At 41.3% G+C, this 12571-nt stretch overlaps 1 long non-coding RNA gene across 1 annotated transcript; it reads left to right on the forward strand.

Moving 5' to 3' along the window:
• Window positions 1–889: 889 nt before the first annotated feature.
• Window positions 890–8164, forward strand: LOC106029873 (uncharacterized). The gene is made up of 3 exons (XR_010832514.1): window positions 890–3775; window positions 6088–6306; window positions 7466–8164. It is a non-coding gene; the product is annotated as an uncharacterized lncRNA (long non-coding RNA).
• The last annotated feature ends 4407 nt before the right edge of the window (window positions 8165–12571 follow it).

Raw genomic sequence — 12571 nt, forward strand, 5'->3', positions numbered from 1 at the left:
CAATTCACTTTTAATAGTTCTCCAGTTTTTGTTGTTGTTGTTTTGACAGTAGACCTTGGATAATTGTTCTACTTTTCTTACTTTGGATTTCAGGATATGTGGAAAGGCTATTTATTTTTGTGAGGACATCTGGCAAGGAAATGGGTGTTGTATGGTTCAGTCTATTTGCATGTAGTATGATATTATTTATTTATTATTATTTCTTGGTTGAAAGAAAACCTTGTGATCTACTGTCCTGGAAAGCTGTTACAGTGGGTATTTTCCTGTATTTACTCTGGAAAAACAAAGCCAAATTTCAACTTGATATTATCCAGTTTATTTTGCTGGATGCTTTCATACTAGACTAGTAGCTTTCACCTGCTACTTAACATCAAATGGCAACACAGTGCTTAAGGAATGATTTATTTGTCAAAGATTAGGGTTTTTTTCTGCCATATGAGATGGCATGGGGTGTAACAGCTCTAGAAGCAGGTTTCGCTGATTCTAGCTACTTCATATGTGAAGTTCAAATTAACACCAAAATATATATATATATATTCCCCTTTGCTAGAATTCTCTCATCCTCTGACAGAATTCTTTCAAACTGCATTCCCAGTTCCTCCAAGCTCCAAGGAGGAGCTCATAACTCATCAGTGGCCAGACATCCGTATGTGCTTATCTCCGGGCAAAGCACTTGCAGCAAGCATTGCAGTGTGTGATTGTTGGTGGATTTTAAAATGCATCCGGGCTTTGGAGCTGACCTGGGAGGCGAGTTACTGCCTGCTTGGCCACGTGTTGGCAGGACCCTCTCTGACCTGCCGAAGACCCACTTGTGGCAGTGGCAGCAGTCCCTTTTGTAAGTAAGAATTGTGCTCTTTGAAGTTTGTTGTTGTTGTCTTGGTGCTGTATTTGGGAGCATGGATTAAGTTAAATATTGCACTGGCTTGGAGCTGATGCCACTCTGCCTCACCAGAGCCAGAAGGACAAGTGGACAGGTCGTTTTCTGCTTTGTTAAGAGATCTGAAGGTCAGAGCATCAAAATGGTAATTTCAATCAGAGCCAGCCTAGCTGCTCTGCAGTCTAACAGAGTTACTGTAGGCTGTAAGTCTTAATGCATGCAGAGACTGTGATCTAATTCTAAGCGCTGCTTGTTGGGTCAGATCTGGTTGAGTCAAACCTTGATGTTTCATCCCATCAGGTCATTCCTGAGAGGCTGTCTCCCTGCAGCAAATGAAATACAAAGAAGGACGGAAATGGAGACCTTGCTTTGCTGAACAAGCACAAAACTTCTTGTTAAGGATTACCATTTAGAAAATAATCCACTGTTGCTTTTAGTGTAATCTCAGCAGACGTACTATATATTGAACTTTTATACTATATAAATATATACGTACTATATATTGAAGCTTTTACATTACTGTCAAGTACCACAAAAAGGTACTCCTTGCAAAAATAGATAGGGGTAAAAAGTGGGGATTGGAAGGAAGAGGATGGATTAATTTCTTATTGTCACTCAATTAAGCCCAGTAATGCTGAGTAGAATGATGTTGACTACAACAGGAGGCATTGTTGTTAAATAAGTTTTATCCTGAAACAAGAGAGGAATTCACCATGGCTTGATTTCATGCGTAAATACAAGAACTTATTCTGACTGTGTAATAACTAATAGGGATTTGTAGGCACTTTAAAGAACAATAGTATATTTAAAATAAATATACAGAGACATTTGGAACCTTAATATAACTGTCCCCTGATGCACAAGACTGTGCCCAGCCCCAGCTCGCTAACACTAGCAGCAGCAGCATTTATATAGCAACAGTGAGTAACATTTTCAAGATATCTTAGGTACTGTATTTGGAGAAAAACAAACAAACAAATTAGCAAAATGAAAGCAGAGCACAGCACTTAATCACGTAGTTGTCTCATTTAAATCAGTGGGTTGGCTCATTTTCCTATAATTATGCATGTTTTTAAGATATGCTTGGTATGTCATGTGTGTGTAATCTGATAATTGCATCTATCCATTTCCCTTGTGTTTGCCCTACCTTTAGACTGTTCTTTTGTTACCTGTTGTAGGGTGGCCAGCATAGGCGGGTGCAAGACAAGAGCTGGTTAAGTACTACAATAGGATGCATAGTAATAGAGTCTTAGCTTAAAACAAGTCAGCTGATCCTGAAGGGATGGCAAAGTGCAGAATTTGCCTTATCGCAATGATACCGGGGCAACCTTGCAGTAAAAAGTGATGGGGTGGCAGGGTAAACAGCCTCTGCCACCTTCAGTGAAACCAGTGGCAGCCAGGCCAGGTAGGCACAATTACAAGCGGGGAGCTCTGGCAGAGAGGGGGAGTGCAGGTGGTAGGGAACAGTAGTAAAATGATGTGTTTTATGTTACTGGTGTCCTGTCTTTTATTTACGTTAGTCTGCTGGCAGGATGTTTCTCTGTAAACATTACCGCAAAACACTTAAACAGGAATAAAAGTAACTTTTATTGAAGGAATTTAAAAGTAGTCTCTGGAAAACATGCAAGAAACGCCATGTGGACTCCACATCTTCTTCAAAGTAGACTGAACACAGCAGGAATCTACTACTGTCACCAAAAACAAATCCAAACTGCACCTTTTAATATTTATATAATTGAAAGTACAAATCAAGATTGCTGCCTGAAAGCACTCACATTTCAAGACAGTAAAAGGGTCCAAGTCGCCTTTTCAAACTTGTAATAGAATATATAACACCAAATTAAGCCCGTAGTTCTGGCATAAACCAGCAACATCAGGACAATAGTGCTTACCACATATTGCAAAATATAACTTTCCATTCTTTGGACTAATTAGAAAGGCAGCCAGTAGCACCAGTATGGTTCTGTCAGCATTTCCACAATAAAACCCCCTTTTCAGGGCTTTATAACCCGGCTGTAAAAAATTAGCTTCAGGCTGCAGCTTGGCATGCCTTGGTTCACCCCAGCAGCACGTCGAGCTGTACATGTGGTTATGTGTGTGGTTTGTTGATTGTTTCCTAAATACAAATTTTCATTTAAATTAGTTTTGCTACTTCTTGGAAGACAGTAATAAAAGGAACCAATGTTTAAATGAGTGCAGTTACATTCTTTGGCAGTCTCTCGCAGCGAGTTAATTGTTAAAAGTATGAATGTTTGAGGTGAGAAGCATACAGCCTCGTGACACTTTTTTGTTTTAAATTAAACCATCTCAAGGAAAGTTTGAAAGCAGGTTTCTGCACTTGCACATTGATCTTATTTCACAGAGCGTGATCCTGACTCCAGGAGAGACATCATCCAGCAGCTTTGATGGAAAGGGCCCCGCAAGAGCAGCTCAAATGAGGGCGCAGGTATTCAGGGCGTCCTTGGAACAACTGTGCCACAGGGAGGACTAGGGTACCCCCGAGCTGCAGGGGCGTCGAAGCCATGAAGTGTTCAGGTGGGGAAGTCATTGACAATTTCCTCCCCAGTGCATATGGTGGTGACAAAGTCAGCCTCTCCGAGGCTCATGCCACGGGAGGACCTGAGGGATCTCTTACAGTTGTGGGTCATCAGCCAGCATTCATTAAATATCTGTGTTATGGACCAACATGGTGCATTGGTTAAAAGTGTGGCATACCCCAGCCATGCCCACAAACTTTGAAGTGAATTGGGTAGCATCAATAATCTTGTTACAAATTCTTCTATTTCAGCCTCACTGTGGTCTGTAGAAATGCCTCAGTCCGCATACCTGCTACCATGCAGCTGGAAATACTGCGGCATGGAGAGAGAAGTGGAAGTGGAAAGGAGATCAGAAAGGCTGGTAAGATGGCCATAGCTGGCTTATTTTTCTTCAGGTGTATCTTCCTCATTTTCATGTGGTTTAAATTTGTTTGCATGTTTTGATTTTTTTTAGCATTTTTATAACAGTTGTTTATTTTTAAAAAAATATGCAAAAAATACTAGCCACAGCAGCCAGCTTCACTTCTTCCAGGACAGCAAATAAGAAAAATACTGTAAAAACACATAGGAGGTAGAAAATGTCATCAGTATGCACTAACATATTCTCCAAATCATTCTTCAATGTAGTGTCACGAAGAAAACTAACAATCCACATCCAGTATTCTTCAATCAATGAACAGTTGAAGATGAAAATTAATATTATAGAGTAGAATAACCAATTATAAGCCAATTCAAAAATCTATTAATCATAGACTCATTTTTGCAAGGGGTGGATGAGATTTGAAAGGGAGGGAAAGAGAGCAATTAAGCAGCCCTGAGCCAGCTCACCAGCTTCCCGAGCACAGAGATTTGCCAACACCCCAAAAAGAGAGCTGATGGCTGGTGAACAAGTGGGATATCTAGGCTCAGCTCACCTCTCTGAGTGCAAGGAGCCAGCCGTGAGTGCTGGCTCTCACACAGAGATCTCTCATGCTCAGGCTCTCCATCAGGTCAGCAGAATTTTGTTCCAGCTTTAATTTTCTCCAAGAGTAGCAAGTCTCTTTCCCTGCCAGGATATCCTTGAACACATAAACCTAATTAAGCCAAGGTAAACTGATCATTAGGCTTTCAAGTATGTGTCTGCTGATGTTTTATAAGGCTAGAGTCTACTTAAAGTTTCACCTCCTGCAGCCACCCAAGGTTGACCCTGGGAGTCCACTGAAACAACAGTCAAAGGCTCCTGGGTTTCTGTGAGAGCCTCTGAGTGTCTTGCAATTATTGAGGCTGCCCAGACCACTGTAGCTGATGTAAGGATTATACCCAAATTTCTTTTTACCCCTTCCGGCTCTGAGGGAGCCTATGCTCTGAATAGCTGCTGTGACTTCAACCTACAGTCATGGGCATCCTAACAGTGTGCCACCGAGAAAAAAAGTGAAGGGGCACAGGAGACACAACATGCTGATTTAGGCACAAACTGAATTACATTTATGACCTTGAGGACCTCTTTAAATTTTTGGAGTTTTCCCCGTTTGCAGTAATTATCACACTCTGGCTGTGATCACTCAGTTTCTCATCAAGTGCTAGCACTGAGTGGAAAGCAAACAAAATCTAGTGCTCTGTGCTCCCCTTCTCCCCCCCTTCCAAACACGCCTCCCCTGCCCAGTCCCAGCACACACGGAGAGCTCGCCCTTATGCAAACAGCTCCAGTCCTTCAGGAGGAAACACTGGCCCCATGACCAGACACTTTTTAAAATAAACAAACTGAATGCATTGAATAGAGAGGGTATGCACTGCTCCCTAACCCACTGCTTTCCTGCTGACCCTACACAGCCAGCTTTGGGACCACACGGTCTGAAGCTGACTTCTCCAATCCAAGTTTAAGACACAACATTGGCACTGCTCATCCCAGCTTCAGCTCCTTGCAAATTTAGTTCACACCTAAATGTGAGGCAGGACTAGGCAGGCAGATGCATGAGAAAAGACCTGGAGGCATTATGGATGGGTTGACAGCCCTGGCCATGATTAGCCTCTGTCCATCCTCATGCTTGCTTTCCCCTTTCTTATTAGAGACCTGGTGAGCAAGAAGACAGGTGTTTTCTCCTGCTTTGAACGCTGCATGCATTTCTTTATGCTTTAGCAGGTCTTCTGTGATAGCAAATATCTCATGTACCATTTTGCTTGGAGAGGTATTTGATCCCATTGTGCTTTGCTCCCACAGTACTTTCAGCAATACTAAACAGCCTGTGGGCTCTGGCCCTGCTTTCTTAAATTTTGGGATGTGCTGACTAAACTACAGGTCTAACTACATGCAGGCAGGGACATGTGGCCCAGCTCTTTGTGGCAGAAAGTCAGAAAATGAAAGGAAAGGAATGTGAAAGATTTATCACCACATCCTGCTCAAAAAAGATTCTAAAATGCAGCAATTGTTGTATTATAATTCAGGACTATAATTTATGAAAGTCTTTTGTGGATTAGTAGGGCTTTCAGGACATCAGTATCCTTGCTATTATGCTGTCACTTCCCAGGACTGTGTGGCCTCCATAGCTTCGTGCACTGAATAAGCACTTCCAAATATTTCAAGATACCCTTTGTCTGTTTGGAATCCATTTGATCTATTTTATCTGAAAGATGCTGTCTGACTTTCTTTTTCCCTTCTCTTGCCCTGCTCATGTTTTAATGAATCAAAAACTGCAGACAGCAGTTTTGATTTTAGTACTTCAGCAAGAGTCTCCTCTATGATTTCTGCAAGGTTGCACACAACTTGACTGAACAGGAACCCAAAGTCTGCTGTCAGTGGCTTTGCTGAGATCACAGGAGTAATGGAAGACAAAAATCAAACTACATCCTGGCTGCACAGTGCTGGCTACTCGAGGAAATGCAAGCATCAGGCTGGAATCGGAAGTGGCACAAGAGGTAAGTCAGGGCATGTACCTGTGTCTGAATGTAACTGTTCTGAATTCAGTGATCAGAACTGAAGATGGAGTCTGAAAAGGGAAACATAGCAAAGAATAGGACAAAATATATTCCTTATATATTCTTCAGCTTCAAATTGTTATTAAATGTGTACCTCAGGCTGAACATGACCCAGCCTGACACAGGCTGGACAGGGATACCACAGTCTCAGCACTGCCTGTGACTGGCCTCACAACAGCAGGGCTTGAGAAAGCTGGAAAGGAGAGCGGGGAGTTTTTAAAATGTATATATTGGTATTTTAAAATCTCATAATATTCTTCATCAGAACTGAATCATTTCAAACTACCAAGCATGCAGATGTATGTGTGTATCCATATCTACAAGCAATGTGAATGTAGTTAATAATAATGCCTCCAGTGCTACCCTTGCCCATTACTTCCTCGGCATATTTTAAACTAAAGACAACTCAGTGATTTGTACTATTCTGACAGCCAGCAGGAAGCAGCAGAAAATACCACATCATGGTATTAGTGCTCTTGCCTGCCTGTGCTGAAATTTTGCTTATGCTTGTGCTGCACTGGCCCCATTGCCCAGCAGCCGCTGCCCGCTCCCCGCGTCAGCTTGTCACCTCCGAACGCTCCCAAGTCGCCCTGGTGGGAAACAGGGACTCCGGGGAAGCTGGAGCACTGTGCTAGCTGTGAGTTTGGCCCTCTGTAAAAAGAGGTAGGCATCCTTCCTTTCCCTCTCTTTCTCTCTAACAAGAAATTTCCATCTCAAATGCAGCGACTCATACAACTCTCTTCATCTTTTTTATCTGAAGCTCTCAGTTTCCTGATGATGAGCAAAAGCTAAATTATACAAAGCAACAGAAAGAGGATGCCAGTTATGATTAGGCTAAATTTAATGCACTCTCCCATGTATTTTAATGCTTTATGTACAGCTATGTGTGCAGGTAAAGGGACAGATTGAAAATAGTCAGGAAAATGGAAGGAAATGAAGTTCATAGCAAAAGCTGTGTTTCACCAAATGGAAAGCATTTAAAGACTGGGAATTGCCTCTTTCTTTCACCCATGTCTCCCTCCCAACTCTATCAGCCAACTTTCTGCTAACCCTCCCTCTGCTTTTAGTTATCAACTTGCTTTTTTTATCCCATTCATAGGAAAAGAAAGCAAGCAGACAAGAATGAAAAACAGAATTAGATAAATATCTGGCGGTGTTTCATGAGAAGCATATCCTAGAGAGAGCAACAACAATCTCAATAAGGTTCAACTTTTCTTTTTGCTTGTTTTAAGGACAGTTGCTTGGCAGTTCCATGTTTCCCATGTGTGCTTTGCAGTTTATATATAAATGTAAACTTCCTCCCCTGAGAATCACCCCACAAAAAAACAATAATGGGTAAAAGTTTGGGGGAAGATATTTGTAAATGATAAAAATCTTAGGCATCTGTAGTAACGTGTTTTGTATAAAGATTTTAAAAGCAACCTTTTTATTCTCATATATATGAAATTTAAAACATGATGATTACTTTTCTCGTAACCAGTAAACATACCGATAGGTATGCAGGGATGGGGAGGGACAAACAAACCTAAAGATGACAGATCTGTACAGAATGTTGTTAGTATGCCAGATCTTATTACAGAGCAGTAGGAGGCCTTGTACACTACGTACCAGCTCTATGGGGACCTCCATATTTAAAACAAGATGAAAAAAATGTGATTTGAAAAACCCCTCATGGGCAGCCTTCAAAGGCACAGACAGGTTCTGACTGGATTAACATTTATTGACTGTTTAAGCCTGCTTTTTTGCTTCAGGACAGAGATACACGAGTTTAATTGCAGAGGCTGTTCTGCCAACTGATCACCAGAGTGGCAACCAAAGCTTTACTAATCGGTCCTTCATTAAAGAAAAGTCTCTATTACAAAACAAATTAAGCATGCTCTGATCCTAACCTGCAGGTCCAATGGCATTACAGCAAAGTTTAAGCTGTTAGAGCACTGAAAAACTTATTAAGGTTTAGCGCTGAGATAGCACTTTTGTATTGATTTTACAATACACAGGTATTATGATTTATGGAGTGCTAGTGTCACTCTAACAAGCTGAAGGACACACAATATCATCTCCAACATCATTAAAATTCAGAAGCCTCTAGAACTAACTCATCAACCACTGTACATTGTCACAGACTATAGAGCTGTATTCCACTTGTAAATGCCTTAAGCTTTCTGGACAGTTGTCTTCCTGAATCATTTAATTAAAAAACAGAGAGAGAGAGAGAGAGAGAGCACCCAAACTCCACATGCACTTTAAAAATTAACTAACTGCAAATGTTTCATGCAGGTAACAGAACGGCGCTATTATTTACTATCACCTCTAGCAAAATGAGTTTTTCCGCCTTCTGTCGCTTGAATACTCAGTGAGTACCAGGTCTCTTGGAAATACCCGGCTGATCCGAGCTGAAACTGGAAGGCTTTGACACGCTAGCAGAAAGCCACGCATCGCTTTGCCTCATTCTGGACCAGGCATCTTTTATCTTCCTGAACTTCGGGTACCCAGGCTCAGACCAAAGACGGCCCTCCCTCCCAGGTGCCTACCCAGAAAATAAATAAATAAATACATGAAAAGGACAAACACCCGCACTCCCGGCCCCGTCCTCCGCGGGACCCCCCGAGCGGCCGCAGCCGCACGGCGCTGGGACCCGACGCTGCGGCCCCGGCCCGGCCCCGGCGGGCGGCGGTTCCGCGGTGCGCTGGAGACCCCTGTCGGCGCCTCGCCGCAAGGCCGCGGCTGGCCTCTGGGAGCCGTCCCCCCGAGCAAACTCGGTGCTTTTACAGGCGGCGAGGGAAGGTGCCGAGCGCAGGCACAACTTTGCGGTTCTTCTGGGGATGCTTGGCCACAGGAAGCCCTCCGTGCTCGGCTTGCTGGGCGCGCACAGACAGTAACATCTATAGCATTGAAATGCCTCTGGTCTGGCTGAAGAAATTTGTTCTGGCGAAATTTGTTTTGGCGAAAGCCTGGTTTGTCACCCCAAGCTGTGCTAAGTAGTTGCTGTTTGTAATTATATCGATGGGAATCCTCACTGCTGCTTCTCTCCTGTGGTATAATTCACGCAGCCCACGTGTGGTCATTTGTCCCGCACGACCAAATCGCTCAAACAAGGAATGTAGAGCTGACGGCACGGCCCAGCTGAGTGCCAAAACCATTTGTTTTTAATAACACAGTGTGAGATGCCCAGTGTTATATAATATGCATTCCCACTCTTTTCTTTTGCATGGCGGTCGCTGGTAGCTGTTATTTCTCACCTCAGGTCATGAAAAGTATTTTGTCGTTACTCTATTTGCTATACAAATATAAACAAATATAGAAGTACGCGTTCTGCTGCTGATCTTTTGTGCATGCAGCTCCCCTTACAAGCCGGGGGAATGTTTCATGTGAAAGGACTTCCAAGTCAGGCGATTTGGATGCTAAGCTTATTAGAAAGCAGCATTATCTGACGAGCTCCAGCGCGTCCTAAATTGACAGAGCCTTGTTATGTGCACAATGCTCCTGCTTAGCATATACGTATTCATTTTCCCTCAGAATTTGGAAATATCTAAACATTTTTTTAGATCTGAGTACCCTTGACAATATCACTTAAAGTTTTTTTTTTTAAATACTCCCTAAATTATTTTCTTAATAAAGTTCAACTCTAGCTTATTGATTACTTTTATTTTAAATGACCCTAAAGCTCCCCAGCTTTACCTCTTACGCTGATGTAAGTCTTAATGCAAGCAGAACTGTCTCCTGATCACAACTTGCACTACTGCACCGTAGAAGTACAGTCAGTGTAAACAAGGTCAGCGTAAGTCCACGATATGTGAATAACACTTGGATGTCCCTGAATGATAACCACCACAGAAGTATAAAATAGCTTTTCTGTCTGCTGAGCATTGCAGTGCCCTCCTTTCTGGACCTCTTACAAATCTACTAAATATCCTGCAGGACTCAAATCGTCCTGCAAATTGCTGCTCCACTGTGCATGGCAGAGTAAAATCTAAAAGAATAAATTATTTTAAGTCATCTTAAAATGATTACAACATATATATCAAAAAGATTATATGTTTTCCAAATCAGTACAAATACATATCAGTCAATGGCTTACTAGAGCAGCTGGAGTGGTTTATATTTTGTTGCTTATATTTTTAATAGCACCTTATTTAAAAGAAAGAAGGAAAGGGCTTTTCTTCCCAACATTGCCAAAGACGCCTGATTGCAAAATCCAATCAATCCTAAAATTAAAATTAGGAGACAGGATCAGCATGAAAGCAATTGCATTATAAGGCAGCGTTAAGATGTTATTGATAGAAAAGCTAATGCAATACATTTTCCTCTGTCACACGTTTCTGGCCCAAAGCAATTTGCCAACTAGCTAACCACCTCAGCATAAACACCGGGGAGCCCCTGCTGGGTCCTGGAAATCCCGCTTGTCTGCAAGTGTACAATGTACAAGGAAAATCTCCATAAAGTGCAGTGCCACAGTTGAATACAAACACTCCTCAGGTCCTGCTGTGACTTGGCATACCCCATTGGACAGCTGGAAACTGAGAGGAAAGGAGCTGCTGCCAATAACGTGTTACAAGGGATTTTCAGCACAAAGTTTCCTGGAAAAAGGCAGCGAGTGACATTATTATTTTGCTGGAGGATATTGATGTGATATATCAGATATATACAATGATACGTGGTTGCATTTGTTATATATTTGACATGATATATGGTAAAGCATAGAGTTGTTTTGATACAGTTTGTGTGCTTGGGCTAAGAATTAAAACCTGAAAAAAAATGAATAGAATTTGTCCCAACCTTTCATTTTACCTAATATAATTCTGGAAATCAGATATTGCCCTAAATGACATTTTATTATGTGTATCAAAAAGATTTAGCTTGCTAAGGGTCATGAATGTGTATCTAACACCTTTGCAGCTGCAGTTTACTGTAGATAGATTGCATACAGTAACTCTTTCATTTTTTCTTGGAACCACTTGCAATGAAGTGCTACCGGCGATCATTAAAAAAAGATTGCTCTTTTTATGTAGCTTGAATATATAAAATGGTACTTATCTGCATTCCAGTGTAAAGAATGCTTGAAAGACAATTCAAAGATATAAATGAAACAGCTAAATTAGGGCTTGGCATACTCTGTCATAATTAGTCTAATGCAACATAATTTTTAATGTAAAGAAGCTACATTTTCTAACTCTGCCTAAAAGCCCAGCATTCTCCGTGTGTTATAATAAATTAATGCAATAAAAACAGGTACACTTATCCCATAAAGAAGCTTATTAACCAGACTGCTAGTGCTGCAAAATTCGACATACAGTAAACAATACTTTTTTTGTTAGAATAATGACGTACGGTTTATTCTTTTATACTGTGCAGCACTTGGGGACCACATCCATTTACCAAAATAATACCAAATTAGTACTGCAAATATTGAAATCAGACCTTTCAGAGTAACCAGTGGCCTAATTTTCTCTTCAATCTGCTCTTAATCTCAATTCATCAATAACACTGCCTTATTATAGGACTTTGACAGCGAGCTAGGGCTTTTGATAAATTATACATCTCAAGCCAGATTTAAAATTTGAAGCTCAAGTGCTAATTATCTGTACAGGCCTAGTTAATAACGAGATTTCTTGTTAAGTATCTGATCACAGCATGGGCATCATTTGTCAAGAACCTCAAGTCTACCTTGGAGACTAGCTCTTCGAATTCTCCCTTGCCTACCATATGTAAAATTGGGATCTTTGTTTCTATAATAACCTTTTATTAGGAAGCTGACATAATGATTAAGTTCGCTGTAGACACATACAATGAGTTAGACAATTACCCTTGCTGCTTTAAACTACTCAGGCTCCTAGCAAGACAAAATAATTAATATTGAATTTTAATTTGATGTGTTCCACATTTAAACCCCAATTTGCAAAGTACACCTGGAAGGCTGCCGCTGTTTCCTTGCAGTTTGTGCTGATGAAATAAAGGCTCCTGCAGTTTGAATGTAAAAGCACAGAAGGCATGATGCACCACAATCACTTCTCAGTGGAGCAAAGAATTTTCTAGCATTAATGGGAAAGGTAATTACCTAGGTCTAACTTTATAGCCTTTTCTCTAATGAAACTATAATCTCCCAGGCCTACATGGTTTAAGCATTTACATGATTTTAACGATTTCACTGCCATAACAGTTGTCACACATGGTAATTTAAAAACTCAGTGCCTTAAAACAAAGATGC

Source organism: Anser cygnoides, chromosome 6, assembly GCF_040182565.1.
Source record: "Anser cygnoides isolate HZ-2024a breed goose chromosome 6, Taihu_goose_T2T_genome, whole genome shotgun sequence".
NCBI lineage: Eukaryota > Metazoa > Chordata > Aves > Anseriformes > Anatidae > Anser > Anser cygnoides.